The sequence below is a fragment of the Chiloscyllium punctatum genome, chromosome 27 (genome assembly GCF_047496795.1).
Source record: "Chiloscyllium punctatum isolate Juve2018m chromosome 27, sChiPun1.3, whole genome shotgun sequence".
NCBI classification, from domain to species: Eukaryota; Metazoa; Chordata; class Chondrichthyes; order Orectolobiformes; family Hemiscylliidae; genus Chiloscyllium; species Chiloscyllium punctatum.
The window spans coordinates 19020320-19045606 of record NC_092765.1 but is presented as its reverse complement, the minus strand read 5'-3'; the positions used below and the strand labels follow the sequence as shown (position 1 = coordinate 19045606).

General features: G+C 44.4%; 1 long non-coding RNA gene across 6 annotated transcripts in view; it reads left to right on the top strand.

Moving 5' to 3' along the window:
• Nucleotides 1–25287, top strand: part of LOC140453503 (uncharacterized) — a 179063-nt gene that overhangs the window by 86876 nt on the left and 66900 nt on the right. For 5 of the 6 annotated variants that reach the window (XR_011952410.1, XR_011952409.1, XR_011952407.1 and 2 more), the window contains one exon: nt 10590–10696. This is a non-coding gene — a long non-coding RNA (uncharacterized lncRNA). Of the gene's footprint in view, nt 1–10367; nt 10492–10589; nt 10697–25287 lie in introns of those variants that run through there. The other variant, XR_011952408.1, reaches the window with a different exon arrangement.

Sequence of the window (25287 nt, the reverse complement as noted above, 5' to 3'; positions counted from 1 at the left end):
CCATGAATTGTTAACATCTAGTTTCCTTGCAGTGGATGGTGAGATAGGAAGCTGCCTACTATCGAGGCAAAGTTTGCAGTTAGTGAGGCTGTTGACCAGCCCTCTTAATAGATATCCAGTGCTCATTAGAGAGAATCTTGACTCAATGCCAGGAACTCTGTTTGAAAATGCAACAAGTTGCTCTTGGTGTCAAGAAAGGCCTTGGCTGCCCTCTCATGCAATTCTGTAACATTTCTTGTCATAATCGATGTTTTTTAGGGCTGTAGAAGTTTCAGCCCATAGTATTTACTCAACTGATCTAGTTAAGTTTATGGATCCCCAGGAGCTAAATGGTGGGGATTCAGTAATAGGAATTCCATTGAGTATCAAGGAGTGGTGGCTAGACCCTTTCTTGTTGGAGATGTCATTGCCTGGCCTTATGTGGAATGACTGTTACCAACCACCTATCAGCCCAAGCCTGAATGTTTTCTGGTTCTTGCTCTGTGTACATACTGACTCTTATGATCTGACATTGTGCAAATGAAAATGAACCTTATGTAAGGAAAAGAGAACATTGATGTCACATGTGATTACATGGTGTATTGATAGAAAGGGTAGTCACTTTCAGTTATCTCTGGAATTTACCTGGTTTGTCCACCTTTGAACCAAGATCTGATCTGGTGCTGGGATGCCCTGATGGAACCCAGATTGAACAATAGTGAGCTGTTTTGGTGAGTGATTGCTTCATAATGGCATGATTGATCATGTTTTCCATTATTTTGCTATTGATTGAGGGTAGGCTGAAAGAACAGTAATTTTACCTATGGATTTGTCCTACTTTTTGTGGATAGAGCAATTTTTAACATGTTGTATAGATGCTACTTTTGAAGCTGTACTAGCTTTTAAGCTTGGAAATTGACATCAGTCGTGCTGAGTCTTAGTCTTCTGCAATACTACTGGGATGTTGTCAGAGCTCAAATTTTTGTTGAATCCACTTCACTCAGCCATTTCTTGATATACAGGTATATGGAATGAATCAAATTTGTGCTGCCCAGTCTTGAATTACTAGATCTGTTTTGAATTCACCCCATTTAATAGGTTTGTGGTGCCAAACAAGGGTGCCCTACATAGTTGACTTGGGCAAGTCTGGCTTAAGGAAAGCCAGCTTGGGTTTGTTAAAGACAAATTGCAGAGAATTAGCTTGATTAAGTTTATTTAATGAAGTAACAGAAAGGCTGATGCAGTTGACGTGCTGTGCCTTTGTTAAAGGACAACATAATAGATTACCAGTGAAGCTGGTTAACAAAAGGACAGTGACAGCTTGTATAAGAAGTTGGCTGAGAGACAGGAAACAGGAAGCAGTGGCGAATGGTTGTGGAAAGGTATGCATTGGGATTTCCTGGGGCTGTTCTTAGGAGCCCTACTTTTCTTAATGTACGTTAATGATCTCGGTTTGGATGCACTGGATATAATTTCAAAACTTACAGATGACAAGGAACCTGAAGTTTTTAAAATTCATTCAGCTGGGATAGTATTTACTCCCCAACCCTTATTGCCCTGGAGGTAGTGGGAGTGGGCTGCCTTCTTGAACCAGAGCAGTCCATTTGGTGTAAGCAAGGGAGGGGTTCTGGGATTTTAATCCAGTGACACTCAAGAAATTGTGATATATTTCCAAGTCAGGATGGTGTGTGACTTGGAGAGGAACTTACAGATATTATACTGCCATATGTCTGTTGTCCCTGTCCTTTTAGGTGGTGGTAATTGTGAGTTTGGAAAGTGCTGCCTAAGAAACTTTGGTGAATTTCTGCAGTGTATCGTGTAGACTTGTTGCTATGTATTGGTGGTAGAGAGAGTGAATGTTTGTAGATATAGTGCCAATCAAGCAGGACTTTTTGTATTGGGTGGTGTCAAGTTTCTTGAGTGTTCTTAGAGCTGTACTTATCCAGGCCAGTGGAGAGTATTTCATTGCATTCCTGACTTGTGCCTTATAGATGGTGAACAGGTTTTGGGGAGACAGAAGGTGAGCGACTTGCTGCAGGGTTCCCAGCCTCTGACCTGTTTCTGTAACCACAGTATTTATATAGCAAAGTTAACCCCAGAGTGTTGATGGTGGGAAATTCAATGAAGGTTATACCATTTAAAATCACCATTTATGGCCGCTTCCATCACGTTACACTTGTTTGAAAGTAAACTGTTGGGGCAGTAATTGGTTATTTGGATTTGTCTATAGGACAAATCTAGACAGTTTTTCACATTGCTAGGTAGATGCTAATATTGTAGCTGTATGGGAACAACTTAGCTAGGGGTGCAGCAAATGCTGGAATTGCCTAGCTCTTGACTATCTCTTGCTGCTTATGTAGTTTTGCATGCAGGCAGTCCTGAGTTCTAACTGGGTAGTGATGGATTTCAAGAGGGCATAGGCAGATTGGTGGAACAAATCAACAGATGGTTGATGAAATTAAATGCAGAGAAGTGTGAAGTGACATGTTTTGATAGGAAGAATGTGGAAAGGCAATTTAAAATAGAAGGTGTAATTCTAAAAGAGGGCAAGAATGACCGGACTAGGAATATATGTGTACAAATCATTGAAAGTGACAAGGCACAATGAGAAAATGCTCAAAAAGACAGATGGGATCCTGGGCTTTATGAACAGTATGGAGTATAAAAGTTGGAGAAAGTGTGGACTGCAGATGCTGGAGATCAGAGCTGAAAATGTGTTGCTGGAAAAGCGCACCAGGTCAGGCAGTATCCAAGGAGCAGGAGAATCGACGTTTCGGCATGAGCCTGAAGAAGGGCTCATGCCCGAAACATCAATTTTCCTGCTCCTTGGATGCTGCCTGACCTGCTGCGCTTTTCCAGCAACACACTTTCAGGAGTATAAAAGTAAGCAACTATGAAAAACCTTTATAAAATACTGGTTTAGGCTGAACTGGAGTATTATGTTCAATTGAAGGCATCATACTTTAGGAGGGGTAAGGAGGCAGAAAAGATTTACAAATATGATTTGAGAGATATCAGAGAAATACATAATGGAGAAACTCAGGTTGTGCTTCTTGAAGAAATGGAAATATAAAGTCATAGAGATATACAGTGTGGAAACAGACCCTTCAGTCCAACTCATCTATGCCGACCAGATATCCCAAAATACTCTAGTCCGATTTGCCAGCATGTGGCCCATACCCCTGTAAACCCTTCCTATTCATATACCTATCCAGATGTCTTTTAAATGTTGCAATTGTACTAGCCTCCACCACTTCCTCTGGCAGCTCATTCCATACACGTATCACCCTCTGTGTGAAAAAGTTGCCCCTTAGGTCCCTTTTATATCTTTCCCCTCTCACCCTAAACCTATACCTTCTAGTTCTGGACTCCCCCACCCCAGGGAAAAGACTTTGTCTATTTATCCTATCCATGCTCCTCATGATTTTATAAATCTCTATAAGGTCACCCTTCAGGTCACGCTCCAGGGAAAACAGCCCTAGCCTATTCAGCCTCTCCCTATAGCTTAAATCCGCCAACCCTGGCAACATCCTTGTTAATCTTTTCTGCACCCTTTCAAGTTTCACAACATTGTTCTGATAGGAAGGATAACAAAATGGCATGCATGTTCCACATGTAGCCTAGCCAATGTCCTGTACATGACCTCCCAACTCCTATGCTCAATACTCTGACCAATAAAGGAAAGCATACCAAACGCCTTCTTCACTATACTATCTACCTGCGACTCTACTATCAAGGAACCATGAACCTGCATTGCAAGGTCTCTTGGTTCAGCAACATTCCCTAGGATCTTACCATTAAGTGTATAAGTCCTGCTAAGATTTGCTTTCCCAAAATGCAGCACCTCGCATTTATCTAAATTAAACTCCATCTGCCACTCTTCAGCCCATTGGCCCATCTGATCAAGATCCTGTTGTAATTTGAGGTAACCTTCTTTGCTGTCCACGACACATTCAATTTTGGTGTCATCTGCAAACTTACTAACTATACCTCCTATGTTCATATCCAATTCATTTATATAAATGATGAAAACTAGTGGACTCAGCACTGGTCCTTGTGGCACTCCACTGGTCACAGGCCTCTAGTCTGAAAAACAACCCTCCACCACCATCCTCTGTCTTCTACCTTTGAGCCAGTTCTGTATCTACATAGTTAGCTCTCCCTGTATTCCATGAGATCTAACCTTGCTAACCAGTCTCCCATGAAGAACCTTGTCGAGCACCTTACTGAAGTCCATACAGATCACATCCACTGCTCTGCCCTTCTCAATCCTCTTTGTTACTTCTTCAGAAAAGCTCAATCAAGTTTGTGTGACATGATTTCCCATGCACAAAGCCATGTTGAATATCCCTAATCAGTCCTCGCTTTTCCAAATACATGTACATCCAGTCCCTCAGGATTCCCTCCAACAACTTGCCGACCACCGACATTAGGCTCACTGGTCTATGGTTCCCTGGTTTATCTTTACCACCTTTCTTAAATAGTGGTACCATGTTAGCCAACTTCTAGTCTTCTGGCACGTCATCTGTGACTATCGATGATACAAATATCTCAGCAAGGGGCCCATCAATCACTTCTCTAGCTTCCCACAGAATTCTCAGGTACACCTGATCAGGTCCTGGGGATTTATCCACCTTTATGCATTTCAAGACATCCAGCACTTCTTCCTCTGTAGTATGGACATTGTGATGGAGATGTTCAATATCATGATGAGCCTAGACAGAGTGGACAAAGGGAAACGTTTCCCACTGGACAAAATGTCATCAAGGACATTGGTATAGGATGAAAGAGAATAGGTCAAAAGCTAGATGAGAGAAAGCTTTTTAATGTAACAGCTTGTTCTTATCTGAAATGCTCTGCCTGAGAGTATAGTGGAGGCTGATTCATCATGGTCTTCAAAAGGGAATTAAATAGCATCTCAAGACTAAAACTTTACACGGTGATGATAAAGGACAAGGAACTGGCACTATTAAATTGCTGTTGCAGAATCAGCATGGATATGATGGGTCAAATGATAGCCTTTGTTCTGATTTCATTCCTTAGTGTAAAGATGGGACTTTGTCTCTCCAAGAGCTGTGAATTGGTAACTCCTACCAATACTGCCATGGACAGGTATACCTGGTACATTGATGTGATCAAGAACAGCAGGTTTTTCATTTTAGTTAGTTCTCACACAATCTACTCCAGGGCCAGTTTGCCAGAGATATCCTTTAGGACCCTGTCAGCTCAGTTAGGAGTAGTGCTATTGAGCCAGTGGTGATGCAGTGGTTGAAAGGTATATTTCTGTGTATGCAATTGCTCTCTAATTTTGTTGTCAGGCTGCAAACGTTATTAAGAAGGACTTTATAGAGCTGACAGGCCTGGATGAGCCTTGTTTGTGTCTGTTTGGGTTTATTCTTACATTTTTCTGTAACAGTTTGCTATAACTGAATGTTCGCTCAACCATTTCAGAGGGTACTCGTCAGGCAACCACGTTGCTGCAGGCCCAGAGTCACATTTTGACTAGACTGGATGTGGATGGCAGATTTCCTTCCCTAAGGGGCGTTGGTAAGCCAGATGGGTTTTTAAACCAATCTAGTGGTTTCATGGTCACTATTGCTGAGACTTTTAATTCATGACTTGCTTAATTAATTGAATTTACGTACCCCAGCTGTTGTGGTGAGATTTAAATTCAAATCTCTGATCATTGCTCTAGGTTTTAGCTTGATTATTAGTACCAGTGGCATAACTACTACACTATGGTACTGGTAACCAGTGTGTCTGCATTAGTGCAAGGGCCTATGTGACCTGTATTGTTTCTGTGTGTGTGTGAGTATAGAATGCTGGGATTGAGAACAACAGTAGAGTTGGTACATTTGAAGGCTCAGACATGAAGAATTTTGTGGGTGAGTTGCTAGGACACTGGCTTGACATCAACTGACTCAGAGCATGGGATTTGGCATCTTCATGAAGTGTTGATCAATGCACCATCTTGGGATATTCGACAAATCTTCATTTTAAAACAAAACGTATGCCAATCTGAGGCAAAATCACGCCAAGTTGTATCAGTTGTAAGAAAGGACAGTTAAAAGTATTTAAACCAAAGGGAACCAAAGAGACAGTGAGTGACCCTGCCTGAATGAAGCTTCCAATTCTGAAACATCACTAACTGTGAAGCAAACGCTCGTTAAATAAATGATCACAGAGCTATTCCGTCGCCTTTTAGAACGGTTACAGGAGCTGGAGATCACCTCCTGCTGCGTACACACTCTGAATCGTTTTTAATGCAAACCACTTGTGCTGTTCCCGGGATCAGGCACTGCAATTTCCAAGCACTTGGCTTTGAAACTCCTATCTAAAATCTGGGTGATGTCACTTTAATCAACCTTGAGATGTTGAGTGTGATTTACCGCCTACTCACATTTTGTATTCCGCCAGGTCAATAAAATCAACTCAAAACGAAATCATATATTTATATTTTTAAAGCACGGTTTTAACTGGTACCTAGCCAGCATGATTTTAATGATGGAGAATGTCGAATGTGATTGTTTAATGCTCTCTTTCCCATTTTCCTCAAAGCGGTTGACTGTTCGTCATTTCGGATTAGTGCAGTATACGAGATTGTCGCAACTTTGTGACATCTTAAAGCATTTTACAGTCAATGGAGTATATATTTGACTGCATCCACTGTTACTACAAATAAGAAACGTAACAATTATTGTGCACCCAGCACATTTCCACAGACTGCAATGCGATAATGATCTTATTTTGAGAAAGTGATGATTTTGTAAAGGGATTTATGTATCGACTAGGTCACCAGGGAGAACTCGCCTGCTCTTTATCAAAATTGTGTCTAGAGATCTGAAAGGACAGGTTTGAGTAAAGGTCTCTTCTCAAAAGCAGCGTCTTTGACAGTGCAGCCCTCTCAGGGTTGGGAGCCTGCATTGTGTGCCCGCGCCTCTGGAATGAGATCTGAACCAACAACCTGGTGCCTCAAAGTGGAGCGTATCCCCATTCGGTGTGACATGGAAGTTGAATGTTGCTGGTTGAAGATAACTGTCGTGCTTGGCTGTCTAGTATTAGTCGCTGTCTTTGTGCAGAGCGGTTTGAGATGTTTGCAGTTCCAAGCCAGGAGCACGGACAGCGTAGGAAATATCCCAGACTCGCCACTGGGTCTTTAGGCATTCACCACTCGCTAGGGTTCTTTCTTTTGGACTTCCAATACGCGCCCATGAACCACGAGCAATGATACTTTGACAAAGGATGTGTTGAACTTTCTCTTACACCAAGGTGGTAAAAACAATGACTGCAGATGCTGGAAACCAGATTCTGGATTAGTGGTGCTGGATGAGCACAGCAGTTCAGGCAGCATCCAAGGGGGGTGCTTCGAAATCGACGTTTCGGGCAAAAGCCCTTCATCAGGAATAAAGGCAGTGAGCCTGAAGTGTGGAGAGATAAACTAGAGGAGGGTGGGGGTGGGGAGAAAGTAGCATAGAGTACAATGGGTGAGTGGGGGAGGGGATGAAGGTGATGGATGAGTGGGCAGTGTGCTAAGTTCTTGAACGTCCTCTTTTTGGAAGGTCCTTGCCTATATTAAAGTGTCCAAAAGCAGTATAATTGGTTTCCTCAAATACGTAAAATTCATTTATATAGCATCCTTGTAATGTGAAATGTTTCGGAGCATTTCCTAGCCATTGACTTGGCCGTAAGCTCTGGATTTCTTTTCCAAACTCTTCACCTCTTTTCCTCTAAGACATTTCTTCAAAAAAATCTTTTTGTAGAAGTTCTTGTTTGTCTGTCTTAATAATGTTTGTTGATATTTGTACCACTTTATGGACCTGCAAGATCCAATAGAGACTGCAGTAACAGTGCAAACAGAGGTGAGATGCCAGAATAGGAGGAGTGTAGAGATCTGAGTAGGATATTGGTTTGGAGGACATTACAGAAATGGAATGGGGAGGAGGTGGATGGTAGATGGTGCTAATGGAGGAATTGGAAGAGACATTATGGAAATACAGAACATAGGAGCAGGAGTAGGCCACTTAACCCTTCAACGTTCACAATATTTAAAAGGCAACTGGATGGGTATATGAATAGGAAGGGTTTAGAGGGATAGGGGCCAAGTGCTGGCAAATGGGATTAGATTAGGCTAGGATATCTGGTCAGCATGGACGAATTAGATCAAAAGGTCTGTTTCCACGCTGTACATCTTAATGACTCTAAGTCTGCTTTACCATTCATCATGATCATGGCTGATCATCCAGCTGTGCCCAGTTTCCCCCCATATCCTTTGATCTGTTAACCCCAAGTATTATATCCCACACCTTCTTGAAATCGCACAATATTTTCACCTCAACTGCCTTCTCTGGTAATGAATTACACAGGCTCACCACTCTCTGGTTGAAGAAATGTCTCCTCATCTCAGTCCTAAACAGCCTAGCCTGTATCCTTAGTCTGGGACTCCTGGTCTGGATTCTCCCACCATTGAAAATCGTGTTTGAATTTTATAGGTTTTTGTGAGATTCCCCCCTCACTCTTCTGTAATCCAGCAAACATAATCCTAATGGATTCACCCTCTCTTCACACATCAGTCCTGCCATCCCAGGAATCAGTCTGGAAAACACTGGCTGCACTTCCTGTATAGAAAGAACATACTTCCTCAGGTATAGAGACCACATTGCACAAAATAATGCAGGCGTGGCCTCACCAAGGCAGCATGGTGGCTCAGTGTTTAGTGCTGCTGCCTCACAGTGCTAGGGACCTGAGTTCAATTCCAGCCTTGGGTGACTGTCTGTGTGGAGTTTGCACATTCTCCCCATGTCTGCTTGGGTTTCCTCTGGGGTGCTCCAGTTTCCTGCCACATGTTAAGTGAATTGACCATGCTAAAATTGCTCATAATATTCAGGGATTTGTAGGCTAGGTGCATTAGTCATGGGTAAATGTAAACCAATAGGGTAGGGGAGTGGGCCTGGTTGGGTTACTGTTTGGAGGTTGGTGTGGACTCGTTGGGCCAAAGAGCCTGTTTCTACACTGTAGGGATTCTAAGATTCTAAGACCCTGTACAGTTGCAGCAAGACATCCCTGTGTAATTGTAAAATGGGGGCAGTCGCTGGACAAGGAACCAGTTTAGGTCAGTGGGCAATGATCAAACTGGACTTGGTGCAGATTGAAATATGGGCACCTTAGTTTTGAATGAGCTCAGTTTCACTGAATGGAGAAGGAGAGTCTTTGGAGCTGAGATTAGGTCTGGCCTAGACAAAGGGGTGGCAGATTATTATGTGAAATCGGTTTGAATAGTTGCTAATCCATTCTTTGTGGGTGACTCTTAAAACAACGATTACAGCTTAGATTTTTGTTGTGTTTTTAATGTAAAGTGTAAGATTGGGACTAATCAAAGGCCTTGGCGTAGTAGAGGAACTTCCTTGATGATTTTAAACAAAGAGTAGTGGAAAAATGAAAGAGAATCCACAAAGGCCAGGTCTCAGGGGACTGAAGGGCTGTCGCCCACAGTGGGATGAATATTGGAAGCTATGGTCCTGAAAAGGCTACATTCAAAGGAAAGGAGAGATTGGAGTGTGGGTAACGATGGTGGATGAGATTACAGAGATGAGTTTGGGGGAGGGGGTGTCAGAGATGGGATCTTTAAGTTGAGGTTTGAAATAAAAGCTGACCCTTCCTAAAATAATGCTGAGGGCATGGAATACAAGGCAGTGGGATTGAGCTTGAAGCCAATAGGCCTGAGCTTCCCAAGATCAGAACAAGTCAGAGAAAGTTCAAGGTTACCTCAGGCTGGACCTGGGACAATCTGACAGCACAAAGACAGAGGTTGAGCCAGCAATGGAGGGTCTGTGAAGCCACACGCATCTGGGTATTTTCAAGGAAGGATATAAAAGGGAAGGCAACATCGCCAACCTTTGTGTAAAAACCCCAGCGTGGAGAGTGACAGAATTAATGCGGCTAATTTCTGACACTCTCGCCTCTCGACTGATTTGGACCATTTCCTGCTGACTTGAAACTCAGTGAATCCGCTTCAAACAATTCCCGTGGCCAAATTTGCTCTCATTCCTCGGCCCCTTTACTCCTATTTGCTTTCTGTATCCTGGTCTCTTTGTCCTCCTCACTCTCTGTCCCGCCTCTCTCCTTTTCTCTTGTTCTCTCCATCTCCCCTTTCTCAGGGGTTCTTTCTCCCTCTCTCTCTCTCTCTCTCTCTTCCATTACCCCATCTTCTCTCTGTCTCCCCCGGCTTTGTGCCTATTCATGTAACTAAAGTTAACCTTGATTGTTGTGGCAAGGACGCAGTACCGCTGGCAGTCTTGTGTGTAGCAGAATTGCATTGTTCTTTTCTATATAAAAAAAACTCTCCCAAACAACTATTCCCTAGTGGCGGTTCCGAGTGTCAAAGAGCAAAGCAGATGCATTGTGAAACAGCAATAAAGTATAGCCTTGGGGGCTCTCTCCGGAGCTAGTCAGTGAAATCCGCGAGCAGCAACCAATATGGGTTTGCACACACAGGGTTGCATGAGAGAAAAAAAAGTGTGTACGTTTTATTAACAGTCTTCAACAACACACCCGATTTATTTTTTTCTTCTTGTGTGTGTGCTCATTGTGGGACACTGTCTATTCTTTGCTAGGAATGACTGGCCCTACTGAAACAGGGGAAGAAATGTGAATGATCCGCAGCAGATCAACAAGGAGGTAGCGAATGCCTTTTGGGACAATCGGGCGACCCTGACACAAGGTATGGTAATGAAGGTGCCAGTTTCTCATTACGCTCCCTAATTACTGTTTCGTAATTAGCACGCACCAGAGATACAAAAGAATGAAAATGATCTCCTATTCCTCTCCCCACCCCCCTCCCCTGCCTCAGTCCTCCTCCCCCGCCTCTCAATGTTAAATTACTTGCCTCCAGCAGCAGCCCCGAAAAGGCAGCGAAGCGATTCGAGGGGCCTGTGGGGAATTGGGGGAGGGGAAGTGGGGGAGCCAAATGGCAGCTTCACAGCTTCTGACTCGATGTGTTGCTAAATTACTGTAAATATTTAAGCAAATTAAAATTCTGCTTGAGCTGTCCTTGCGCCCGGCTAATTGTTTTTTTTTCTCTCTCTCTGCTCCCTGCAGCACAGCCCAGTGAAGGCTGCTCTCATGCCTAATATACGCCAAGCTTGCTCTGAACCGAGCTGCAAATTGAGCTGTGTTACTTGTGGACTGTTTAATTATTCTCTTCAATTTGCATTTAAAAGATTGATTATTTATTTCAGGCTGTGTGAGTGGGGGATTGGGGAGATTGTGTGGTGGGGGTGGGGGGTTGTTCTCAGCAGCAATGCGGCATCTCCCCCGTCAGACCCACGACCACCAACTGCCCTGTCCTTACACAGCGTCCGCTGAAGGTGCCCTGTGCCAGGCACCCTCGGGCTGCGGGGGACGCTATCGTGACATCTTCCTGCCCTGTTAATAACCCGTCCTTCTCACCTCCCCCCCTTCACTCCCTTCATTCCCACCCTCCGTTCTTGCACACACACACACACACACACACACCCATCCCCATCCACATCCCATAAGCTTTTTTTTTCCCGTTGGGGTACACTTTCAGAGATTCGCAGTCCTGCAGTACCATTCTGTATCCGCAATACTATCTGGTGGGTCTGGGCGGACTGTTCGCTCTCTGGGGGCATCACGGTGCTGTCATCACCACAAATCCACACACACATATACCCAGGTAAAAACACAGGCACATAAAGATACACAGAGACACACGGACATACACACGGACTAACAGATATACAGACACAAAGACAAAGAGACACACAAACATACATCTCGAGACAAGCATACAGATACAGACAGGCAGAGGCAGACAGAACAATGCAGAGACACAAATAGACATACACACAGAGACAGATATACACAGACACTCAGACACACACATAGAGGGCCGAATAGGCATTTACACAGAGACAGATACAGAGGCACACAAAGACATGTACACATAGACAGGCAAACAGGACAGACAGAAAAAACATACAAACGCAGAGACACACACACGCACAAAGGGAGATCCGCAGGCACATACAGACACGGAGACAAACCACATGCACATAGCCACACGGACAGACAGACGCACAGACACATCTTCCAAGAGGAACACATACACACAGCCAGATGCACAGACAGGATTGCCATGTGAGAAAGAGCGGGAAGCAATAGTGGTGATATTAAGTTGGGACACGGGCTAACTCTCAACTCCTCACTCTGCATTGTGTGGTGGACAATTGACCAGCAGCACGGTCACTAACCCTGATTCTTCCTGGTCCCTCAGCCCCACACTAACAGGGGCCTCTCCTGGGAGTGAGGCGGGAATGGGGGGATTTATTATGTGAAATTCGAAGAACACTGGGCCATTTTTAAAAAAAAAGATAGTTATAAATGTAAGCAGTCGGACACAGTTTGCAACTAATTGATTCATTTGTTTCTGAGTGATTTATTCCAGAGAATATTCCCAAGCCCTCCCCAACATCAGCTTGCAAAATGACTGTTTGGAGTCGATGTCTGTAAAACGATGAGGTGTTCTGGTCCTGGAATAGATTCATAGAATGCTTGCAGCACAGGAGAACGACACGGCCCATTGGGCCTCAGTAGACTCTGTAAAACAAACTTAGCCGCAACCATTCTCTGGCCTTTTCCCTACAGCCCCGCGACATTTCTTTTGTCCTCCGACACTTGGCCAATTCTCCTTCGAAAGCCAACATCCCTTGCGGCAAGACCTGACCCTGGATCCTAAACATTGTTTGCGTAAAAGGAAAGTTGCTTCTCCTGTTGTCTTGGTTCTTTTGCCCATTATTTCATATCCGTCTCCTTTGGCTTTCGACTCTTCCACAAATGGAAACAATCTACCCTGCCCATTCCACTCATGATTTTGAACCTTTTCATCACATCTCCCTTTAACATTCTCTTTTCCAATCGATCCACATATTGCAAGTCCCTCAGCCACGATGTTGTTGAGGGGCTGAGCACTCTACCCCTGTTCCTATTTCTTACGGTGTAATCCCTGGAACCTTATTTCATGATTTATCTTTTGGCATCATCTCTCAAGCCTTCACATCCTTCCTAAAATGCAATGCTCCTTCGAGGTGATACACACTATTGCCAGTGGAAGTGAATGGTTATGCTGGTGACTATGTGCCAATTAAGTGGACTACTTTGTCCTGAATGGTGTAGTTTCCTAAGTGTTGTTGGAGCTGCACCCATCCAGGCAAGTATTCTATCACATTCATTATTTTTGCCTTACGACTGGTGGACAGGGTTTGAGGAGTTTGAATGCAAATTACTCAGAATAGAATTCCCAGCCTCTAATGTGCTCTCCTCACTACAGTATTTATGTGGCTGGTTCGGTACAGTTCCTGGCCTACAGTAACATTTAGAGTGTTGATAATGGGAGTTTAAATGATGCTAATACCTTTGAATGGGAATCAACGTTTCGGGCATAAGCCCTTCTTCAGGAATGAGGAGGGTGTGCCAAGCAGGCTAAGATAAAAGGTAGGGAGGAGGGACTTGGGGGAGGGGCGTTGGGAATGCGATAGGTGGAAGGAGGTTAAGGTGAGGGTGATAGGCCAGAGAGGGGATGGGGCGGAGAGGTCGGGAAGAAGATTGCAGGTCAAGAAGGTGGTGCTGAGTCTGAGGGTTGGGACTGAGAAAAGGTGGGGGGAGGGGAAATGAGGAAGCTGGAGAAATCTGTATTCATCCCTTGTGGTTGGAGGGTTCCTAGGCGGAAGATGAGGCGCTCTTCCTCCAGGTGTCATGTTGCCATGGTCTGGTGATGGAGGAGGCCAAGGACCTGCATGTCCTTGGTGGAGTGGGAGGGGGAATTAAAGTGTTCAGCCACGGGGCAGTTGGGTTGGTTGGTCCGGGTGTCCCAGAGGTGTTCTCTGAAACGTTCCACAAGTAGGCGGCCCGTCTCCCCAATGTAGAGGAGGCCATATCGGGTGCAGCGGATGCAGTATATGATGTGTGTGGAGGTGCAGGTGAATTTCTGATAGATATTGAAGGATCCCTTGGGGCCTTGGAGGGAAGTAAGGGGGGTGGTGTGGGCGCAAGTTTTGCATTTTTTGTGGTTGTAGGGGAAGGTGCCGGGGAGTGGAGGTTGGGTTGGTGGGGAGTGTGGATCTGACAAGGGAATTGCGGAGGGAGTGGTCTTTCCGGAATGCTGATAGGGGTGGGGAGGGAAATATATCCTTGGTCGTGAGGTCCATTTGGAGGTGGCAGAATGACGAAGAATGATCCAATGTATCTGGAGGATGGTGGGGTGATAGGTGAGGACTAGTGGGGTTCTGTCCTGGTGGCGTTTGGAGGGGCGGGGTTCAAGGGCGGAGGTGCGGGAAGTGGAGGAGATGCGGTGGGGAGCATCGTCAACCATGTCTGAGGGGAAATTGTGGTCTTTGAAGAAGGAGGCCGTCTGGGTCATTTGGTATTGGAATTGGTCCTCCTGGGAGCAGATGTGGTGGAGGCGAAGGAATTGGGAATATGGGATGGTGTTTTTACAGGGGGCAGGGTGGGAAGAGGTGTAATCTAGGTAGCTGTGGGAATCAGTCGTTTTATAGTATACGTCCGTGTTGAGTCGGTCATCTGAGATAGAGATGGAGAGGTCCAGGAAGGGGAGGGAGGAGTCTGAGACGGTCCAGGTAAATTTGAGGTTGGGGTGGAAGGTGTTAGTAAAGTGGATGAACTGTTCAACCTGTGGGAGCACGAGGTAGCGCCGATACAGTCATTGATGTAGCGGAGGAAAAGGTGGGGGGTGGTGCCAGTGTAGCTGCGGAAGATGGACTGTTCCACATATCCAACGAAGAGGCAGGCATAGCTGGGGCCTATGCAGGTGCCCATGTCTCCTCCTTTGGTTTGGAGGAAGTGGGAGGATTGGAAGGAGAAGTGGTTAAGAGTGAGGACCAGTTCAGTCAGTCGAAGGAGGGTGTCAGTGGAAGGTCACTGGTTGGTTCGGTGGGAAAGGAAGAAGTGGAGGGCTTTGAGGCCTTCGTGATGGGGGATGGAGGTGTATAGGGACTGGATGTCCATGGTGAAGATAAGGCGTTGGGGGCCGGGGAAGCGAAAGTCATGGAGGAGGTGGAGGGGCAGGCAACACGACTCCTGGAGGAAGAGCGACTCATCTTCTGCCTAGGACCCCTCCAACCACAAGGGATGAATACAGATTTCTCCAGCTTCCTCATTTCCCCTCCCCCCACCTTTTCTCAGTCCCAACCCTCAGACTCAGCACCGCCTTCTTGACCTGTAATCTTCTTCCCAACCTCACCGCCCCACCCCCTCTCCGGCCTATCACCCTCACCTTAACCTCCTTCCACCTATCGCATTCCCAACGCCCCTCCCCCAAGTCCCTCCTCCCTACCTTTTATCTTAGCCTGCTTGGCACACCCTCCTCATTCCTGAAGAAGGGATCATGCCCGAAACATCGATTCTCCTTCTCCTTTGCTGCTGCCTGACCTGCTGCGCTTTTCCAGCAACACATTTTTAAGCTCTGATCCCCAGCATCTGCAGTCCTCTCTTTCTCCTAATACCTTTGAATGTCGAGTGGATATGATTTTTAAAAAAACTCTACTTGGAGGTGATCATTGCCTGGTACTTACGTGGCATGTATGTTACGTGCTACTTATCAGCCCAAGCCTGAGTATAACAGACTGCTTTACTCCCTGAAGATTTATAGATGGCACTGAACACCACAATTATCAGTAAATCTGATCTTATGAATTGGAGATGCTGGTGTTGGAGTGGGGTGTGCAAAATTAAAAATCACACAATACCAGGTTATAGTCCAACAGGTTTAATTGGAAGCACTAGCTGGTGTTGTGATTTTTAACTTTGACCTTATGAAGGTGATGTCGGGAAGACCATTGATGAAGCAGCTGAAGATAGTTGAACTGTACCCAGAGGAAGTGCAACGGTAGTCTTGGGTTTGATTCCTGAAGAAGGGCTCATGCCCGAAACGTCGATTCTCCTGCTCCTTGGATGCTGCCTGACCTGCTGCGCTTTTCCAGCAACACATTTTTAAGCTCTGATCTCCAGCATCTGCAGTCCTCACTTTCTCCTTGATTGATTTCCCAGGGTCAATGTATAAAAGCCTTTCTTTCTGCTGGCCATGACTCAACTTTGGAGAGTCTCCAGTCAGAAAAGAAGCATGATAAATGCAAGTCGTTTTCTGTTGTTAAGTAAGCTATGTTAAACTGCAAGCTGTAGCATAAGTGAGAAGCTCGTATAACGAGTTGTGGTGCAGAGACTGGCTGGAAGGGGCAGTTTAATGTCTCTCAGTGCCAGTAATGTCTGACGCTGCAGTAAAGCTTCAGGAGCCGGCAGCAAGAAACAACTTAATCGTTGATTAATTAGGCTGGCCTTCGAATCAGGGGTTGAAATCTGCCCAACAACTGTTCCCCGATTGGCCGCTGATCCCGGCAACTGAACCGATAATTGGTCCGGAGTTCGATTTTAAAAAAAATCCTTGGAAGCTTCCTTAAAGGAGCCATTGCTCCAATTAGGACAAAAGTGCAAACATGTTAAAAGAGGATTGGAGTTTCTCATGTTACTGAGAAGGAATGGATCGCGCTCGGAAGGTGTAATTGGGATAAGTGACCTTGAACTGGGAGAGATGGATGCTCAAAGCATTTTAATGTTAAAAATTACACAATACCAGGTTTATTTGGAAGCACTAGCTTTCGGAGCGCTGCTCCTTCATCAGGTGGTGTTGTAATCAGGTGGTGGTGTGTGATTTCTGATTTCTAACTTTGTCCACCCCAGTCCAACACCGGCCCCTCCACATTCATCTTCATGTTGTCATTGACGAGCATCGGGGAACAGGGCTTAATATACTGCAGCAGAAACAAACGCCACTGCTAGTTTTTATTTCTTCCTAATTTTTTTTTGGTCTTGTCGTTTTCCTTTCTGGCGAGGTGCACTCCCGTGAGATGTGACTGTCCTCCATTTCCTTGTCCATCTTTAGTGTGTGAATTGACATTCAGAGTGAGCTACTTGGCTGTGTTCTCTGACCTCTCTACCCTACCTTCCCCTCGCTTCTGGGAGTTTGACTCAGGCTTTTCCACCCTTCAAGCTGTCTCCAGAGACTCCCCTTTCCTCCCCTGAGTAGCTATCTCCCCCATCCCAATCCTCCACACACACCTTGATCTTTTGGTGACCGCGCTCACGAACGTGGGGAAAGAGAGAAAGCCAGGGCCGGGGCCTTGGGAACAGGTGACTCGGGCTAACCGAGCTGCCTCGTTGTGTATTCAAGGCACACTCAGAGAGGCTGGCAGGAGACAGACTCTGCTGGGAATCTCGGCAGCTCTTTATTAACCAGGTTTTGTTTAATGAGAATGTAACAAGCCCCTGTCCTGTCCCTCTCTTTCCATCTTGCCATTTGTGTACAAACAATTAACAGCTCATAATACACAGCAAGTGATGGTACCTTTCTTTCTCTCTCTCAGTTTTTATTACATCTCTTTCCTTGCCACACATTTTGGCTTCTCTCTTGCTCTCGTCCTGTCTACTTGTGTGCCTGTCTTCAGTCTTTGTGATTCCCTCTGTCGGCCTAGTCTGTCCATTTGCCATTTTCTATGTCGCTGCCTTTGTCTCTGCTTCCCTCTGCTGTAGCTGATCTACGTTGGCTGTGCTAATCAGCTATTTGAACCCCGTGGGATTATATTAATTTTTGCATCTGAAAGGGAGGCCAATATTTTGTGTGCCAATTTTCTTTGCTCCATTTTCACTGATACTCTGGAGGTGATTTTCTCTTGCAGCAGGCAGAGTTGCACAGCTAATGGCTGATCTTTGACATCTCTCCCAAGAGGCTGTTCTTTATTGTGGGAGTTGAGATATTCACTGTTGGTAGCCTATTCACCTTGGGCAAGGCATCTTGATTGACTCTGTGACCTCACCTATATCAGCATCTATCCATCCTGTGGCCAAACCTCAAATTGTGAAGGCTGTTTTCCAAATGCATTTCTGTCGATCAGGAGTTTTCAAATCCTTATGTACAATCTCAAATACAATCCTTCTTGACATTAGTTGTCTCATCCCAGGCTCTGCATTGAATCAGAAAACAGGGATATTGCAATGTCAGGGAAGATGAGCACGAAACTGAGGAAACAATTCAAAAGGATTCTCATTTAAAACATCGAGAATGAAATGAATAAGTGGGGTCACAATGTTGAATGTGAATATACATATTAGGAAGAGAAGTAGACCATTTAGCCACTTGTTGTCTGCTCCGCCATTTAATAAGACCATGGTTTTTCTGCCTGTGGCTTCAACTCAACATTCTGACTGACCACCAATAACCTTTGCCTCCCTTGGTAGTCAAGCATCTATCTACGTCTGCCTTAAGAATGATCCTGCCTCTACCAGGGAAGAGGGTTTGACTGTCCTAAAGAAAAAAAAATCTCCCCAACTCTGTCTTAACTGAATGACCTCTTAGTTTTTAGTTACATCCCCTAGTTCTAGTCCCTGCCACAGGAAGAAACATCCTTTTATTATCCACCCTGTTGAGTCCCTTCTGCATTGTATATGCTTTATAAAATTACCTCTCATTTCCAAAACACCAATGGGCACAGCTTCAGCCTGCACTCAGCCAACCTTCACTCTTAAAGTAATTTCCTTTTTTATTTCAAAAATATATTTTGCTTTTAAAAAATTTGTATACATATATAGTCACTACAGCAGTTCAATTCTGTACAGTTTTTACATTTCTTACTGCTCAGGATGAAGCTTGACAAAAACTACTACATCTTTTTCCAGATTTCCTTTGCAAAGATATTTTCAAGTAGAAGATGTGTGAGTCTGTAACCTCACCCACCCCCTAGCCTCCGTTTTATCCCCCCCCCCAACAGTTACTTCGAGGGCAGCATGCCGTGCCCTTCTCATCACTGTCTAAGGTATGTCTTGGTGCTTGCTGGAAGGTTCTTGTGGTGAGGCATCTGCCAAATGACTTTGACAGTCCACAGCATGCCCCCACCCAAACCTTGGAGGTATCAGTTAAGTGAATCTTCTCTGAACTGCTTCTAATGCACTTACATTCTTTTTTGAATAAGGCATAGAAATTGAGCACATTTTGTCATGCATAGCTTCACCAACACACCATGGAAATGTAGCAACACATGCCTACTTTTATATTCTATTACCTTTGCATTACATGACAACATTACATTTGCCTTCCCAGTCACTTTCTGAACCTGCATTCTTTGTAAGTTGCCCAGCCACACAGTCTCTCTGAGATTCTGATTCGGAGATGCCGGTGTTGGACTGGGGTGTACAAAGTGAAAAATCACACAACACCAGGTTATAGTCCAACAGGTTTAATTGGAAGCACACTAGCTTTCAGAGCGACGCTCCTTCATCAGGTTATTGTGGAGGGCTCAATCGTAACACAGAATTTATAGCAAAAATTGCAGTGTGATGTAACTGAAATTATACAATGAAGAATTGATTGTCTGTTAAGCCTTTCATCTGTTAGAATACAGTGATAGTTTCACTTCTTTCATGTGTAAATCACAAAACCCTTTTTTTTAAAAGTTGCATTCTCGGGTTAGCTGTTAACAATAGTGATAGCTAGACAATATGTTGAAGGTACTAGCCCCCTGTGTTCTCTGTCTATGACCTGATGTTTAGATTGATTCTAATCTAAAAAGTGAGATAACAGAGTTTTACATAAATTCATGCAGTTTTTGAGCTCAGAGTTCTACATGAATGTATGTAGTTTTTGAGCAAAGTGCAATGTAACTCTGCAAGTACTAAAAAATTCACTACACAAAATATATGTGTGCATGTGTGTCTTTGTCTGTGTGTGTGTGTGTGTCTGTCTGGGGTGGGGGTTGTGAGTGTGAGAAAGTGTGTGTGTGTAGTGAGTGCAGAGTGTCTTAAGTCTGTGAGGGGGTGCATGTATGGGAGTGTGTGTGTCTATAAGGGTGTGTGTGGGTGTCTGTGTGCGCGTCTGTGTGTACCTGTGTCCGTGTGTATGTGAGAGTGTGTGTGTAGGAATATCTGTGTGTGTGTGTGTGTGTGTGTGTGTGTGTGTATAGTGCAATGGTGATCACCTGTAGTGTTACATGAACCCAAGGTCCCAGTTAAGGCCCTCCCTGTGGGTACCAAACTTAGCTATCAGCCTCTGCTCGGCCACCTACTGCGAATCCTATTGCAAGGATGCCTGCCTTGAAGAAGTTTTCCTCCTCTCTCTACAAGAATCTCAGGGAGTCCCTCTCCCACTGCAACTCCCAGGTCATTTACCTATCACCTTCATCTCCTCCCCCACTCACCCATTGTACTCTATGCTACTCTCTCCCCACCCCCACCCTCCTCTAGCTTATCTCTCCATGCTTCAGGCTCACTGCCTTTATTCCTGATGAAGGGCTTTTGCCCGAAACGTTGATTTCGCTGCTCGTTGGATGCTGCCTGAACTGCTGTGCTCTTCCAGCACCACTAATCCAGTACCTTCCTCTGCTGCCTGTCATGCAGTCCACCTTGGAGGATGGTCACCCGAAGGTCCGAGGTTGAATGTCCTGGACCACTGAAGTGTTCCCCAACTGGGAGGGAACCCTCCTGTCTGTTGATTGTTGTGCGGTGTCCATTCATCCGTTGTCGTAGCCTTTGCTCGGTTTCCCCAATGTACCATGCCTCCGGGCATCCTTGCCTGCAACGTATAAGATAGACAATGTTGGCTGAGTCACATGAGTACCTGCCATGTACAAGGTGGGAGGTGTTCCCACGCGTAATGGTGATATCTATGTCCACAATCTGACACATCTTGCAGCGTCCACCATGACAGGGTTGTATGGAGTTGTCCTGAGAGCCAGGCAGTTTGCTACGAACAATGATCTGTTTGAGGTTTGGCGGTTGTTTAAAGGCAAGTAGTGGAGGTGTGGGGAAGGTCTTGGTGAGGTGCTCATCCTCATTGATAATGTGTTTCAGGTCACGAAGAACATGGCATAATCTTTCAGCCCCTGGGAAGTACTGAACAACGAAGGGTACCCTGTCAGTTGCAGCCCGTGTCTGTCTCCTGAGGAGGTCATTACGGTTCCTTGCTGTGGCACGTCGGAACTGGCGGTCGATGAGTTGAGCATTGTACCCCATTCTTGTGAGGGCATCCTTGAGTACTTCCAGGTGTCCGTCACGTTCCTCTTCATCTGAGCAGATCCGGTGTATGCGTAGGGCTTGTCCATAGGGAATGGCTGTTTTAATATGTTTTGGGTGGAAGCTGGAGAAGTGGAGCATTGTGAGGTTGTCTGTGGGTTTGCGGTAGAGTGTGGTGCTGAGGTGTCCATCCTTGATGGAGACGCACATGTCCAAGAATGAGACAGACAGTCGAGAGTAGTCCATGGTGAGTTTGATGGTGGGATGAAACTTGTTGATGTCACTGTGTAGTTTTATCAGTGACTCCTCGCCATGGGTCCAGAGGAAGAAAATGTCATCAATGTACCTGGTGTACAATGTTGGTTGGAGATCCTGCATAGAGAAGAAATCTTGTTTGAACCTGTGCATAAAAATGTTGGCATATTGGGGTGCAAGTTTGATCCCCATGGCTGTTCCGTGTGTATGGATGAAGAACTGGTTGTCAAAGGTGAAGACGTTATGATCGAGGATAAAGCGGATGAGTTGTAAGATGGTGTTTGGAGACTGGCAGTTGTTGGTGTTGAGTACTGAGGCTGTTGCTGCGATGCCATCCTTGTGGGGGATGCTGGTGTAGAGTGCGGAAACGTCCATTGTGACGAGGAATGTTCCCGGTTCGACTGGTCCATGGGTGCTGAGTTTCTGTAAGAAATCCGTAGTGTCGCGACAGAAGCTGGATTGTTGCGATAGATTGTTGTGCTGGCACCGCACAACAATCAACAGACAGGAGGGTTCCCTCCCAGTTGGGGAACACTTCAGTGGTCCAGGACATTTAGCCTTGGACCTTCAGGTGACCATCCTCCAAGGTGGACTTCGGGACAGGCAGCAGAGGAAAGTGGCCAAGCAGAGGCTGATAGCTAAGTTCGGTACCCATAGGGAGGGCCTCAACTGGGACCTTGGGTTCATGTCACATTACAGGTGATCACCATTGCACTTCACACACACACAGATATTCCTACATGCACACACTCTCACATACACATGGACACAGGTACACACACACACACCCTTATAGACACACACACTCCCACACATGCACCCCCTCACAGACTTAAGACACTCTGCACTCACTACACACACACACACACTTTCTCACACTCACAACCCCCACCCCAGACAGACAGACAGACAGACACACACACACACAGACAAAGACACACATGCACACATATATTTTGTGTGGTGAATTTTTTTGTACTTGCAGAGTTACATTGCACTTTGCTCAAAAACTACATGCATTCATGTAGAACTCTGAGCTCAAAAACTGCATGAATTTATGTAAAACTCTGTTATCTCACTTTTTAGATTGGAATCAATCTAAACGTCAGATCATAGACAGAGAACACAGGGGGCTAACACCTTCAACATATTGTCTATCTATCACCATTGTTAACAGCTAACCTGAGAATGCAACTTTTAAAAAAAAGGTTTTGTGATTTACACATGAAAGAAGTGAAACTATCACTGTATTCTAACAGATGAAAAGCTTAACAGACAATCAATTCTTCATTGTATAATTTCAGTTACATCACGCTGCAAATTTTTGCTATAAATTCTGTGTTACAATTGAGCCCTCCACAATAACCTGATGAAGGAGTGTCGCTCCGAAAGCTAGTGTGCTTCCAATTAAACCTGTTGGACTATAACCTGGTGTTGTGTGATTTTTATCTCTGAGATTCTGCATACACCAGAAAGTGTTGCTGTGCACAGATGTTGGAGGTCCGTGCACTCAAAATAAATTCTAGAGGGAGTATTACCAACTGTTGTGAATCATGTACTAGGGCACCCAAATCCTGCTGAACCCCAGAGTTCAATAATTTCTCTCGATTTAAATAAAATGCTACTCTTCAATTCATCCTGTAACGGTAGATTAATTCGATTTTCCAAATTATACATTTGTTAAATGTTCACCCACTCGCTTAGCCTGTCAATGTTCATCTGCAGTCTCCTTGTGTCCTTTTCCCAACTTTCCTACATCTCTTTGTCATCAGTAAGTTCGCACCCAAACATCTGGTCTCTTTGTCAAATAATTGATATAAATCGGAAATATTTATGATCTCAGCACTAATCCCTTTTACACTCCACTAGTCACAGTTTGCTTATCTGAAGCATAGAAACATAGAGGATCGGTAAAGGAGGAGGCCATTCAGCCCTTCGAGCCAGCTCCATAATTTATCATGATCATGATTGATTGTCTAACTCAATAGCCTAATCCTGCTTTCTTCCCATGGCCTATGAGTCTATTCACCCCAACTGCTATACCTAGCTGTCTCTTAAATGCATTCAATGTTTTGGCATCAACTACTTCCTGTGGTAATGAATTCCACAGGTTCACCACTTTTTGGGTAAAGAAATGTCTCTTCATCTATGTCCTAAATGATCTACCCCGAATCCTCAGACTTTAACCACTGGTTGTGGACACACCTACCATCGGGTATATCCTCCCTACATCTACCCTGTTTAGTAATGTTGGAATTTTATAAATCTCTATGAGATTCCCCCCATTCGTCTGAACTTTAGCGAAAACAAACCTAACCTAGTCAAAATTTGTCTCGTGTCAGTCTCACCATCCCTGGAATCAGCGTGGTAAACCTTCACTGCACTTAAATGTACCTGGAAGGATGCTAATGTGCTATTCCAATGTCTTGAATTTCTCTATTATGCAGTAATCTTAGATGTGGCATCTTGTCAAATGGCTACTGGAAAGCTAGTTATGACACAGTGGTAGTGTCCCTATTTCTGAGCCAGGAGACCTGAGATCAAGTCCCACATGTTATAGGGTTGTGTTATAATATCTCTGAACAAGTTGATTAAAAATACTTTTCACATCCACAAATTTTCTTTTGTCCAAAAAATTCAAAAAATTAGTTAAATATCATTTTCCTTCCATAAAACCATATAGATTCTGACTGATAATGTTGTGACTTTCTAAGTGCCCTACAAAAACCTCCGATGTAATAGATTCTGCTATTTTCTGTATGACAAATATTAGGCTAACCAGAGCATGGTTCCCTGCTTTCTGATTCTTTCTTGAATAGATGAGTGACATTCATTCTTTTCTGGTGGGTCCTTTCCTGAATCTAGGGAATTCTGGAGAACTTAATCTATCATCTCACCAGCCACTTCTTATAAGCAATGTTACCTCTAGGCAATGTGACTGCGCAACTGTTCAATGTGTCTGTGCATGTCGTGTAGTGTGTCGAGACATCCTCTTCTGGTTCCGAAGTGCCTCACATGGATCTCTGAGATCTGTGGTGTAGCAGCAGGATCGGTTAGAGGGATCGGTTAGTTTATAAGACCCAAGCCTGAATCCATCAGAACCTTGGAACTTGTCAGCTTTTTATTCTCATTTTTTTAATACACTTTCTGTGGTGATTGTAATTGTTTTCGATTCCTCCCTTTCTTTCACTTCCTGATTAAAATTATTTCTGAGAAGTTATTTCTATCCTCTACAATGAAGACAGTTGGAAAATACTTGTTTAATTCACATATCATTTTCTTTTTTCCCCATTATTAATTCCCCAGACTCATGTTCTAAAGGACCAACACTCATTTTACTTATTCCTTTCCATTTAAGACCTCTAGAATCTCTTACTTATCTGTTTTTGTATATTTAGCTAGCTTCCTCTCTAAATTTTAGTCTCTCCCTCTCTGATAATGTTTTCATTGCATTATGTGGTCAATTGCTTTGAGATGGAACTATTTTAAGTTTTTATTGTTTAATCAAGCACTTCTTTTTACCAATAATTAGAACAGAGGAGATTGCAGGATGAATTTAGAGCGTTGTCTACAACTGTGAAGGGAAGCAAGATTTTAGACAAATAATCTGTGATTGAGGCATCTAAAGTAGGAGGCACTAAATTTGAACTTGACTGATTTAGGAAAGAAAGTAGGAGGAACTTTATCAGTGAATGAAACAGAGAAGATGCATATGAGATTCCTTGGAGCTTCTTCTACTTTTATTCCTGATACTTCAATTTAACTTATAATGTAACAAGTATCATGGAGAATTGTTGGTCATTTGGTGGGTCTTTATTGCATTTCTGGCAAAGTTAAGCACGGAAGTAAAAGGGAGACCATGGGAAACTCCAGCCTGTACTGTGATATAGTTTTGGGATAGATAGGTAGTTAAGTAAAATACAATAAAGGGGTTCCAGGGACATTGTTCGCAAATGGAATCAGGAT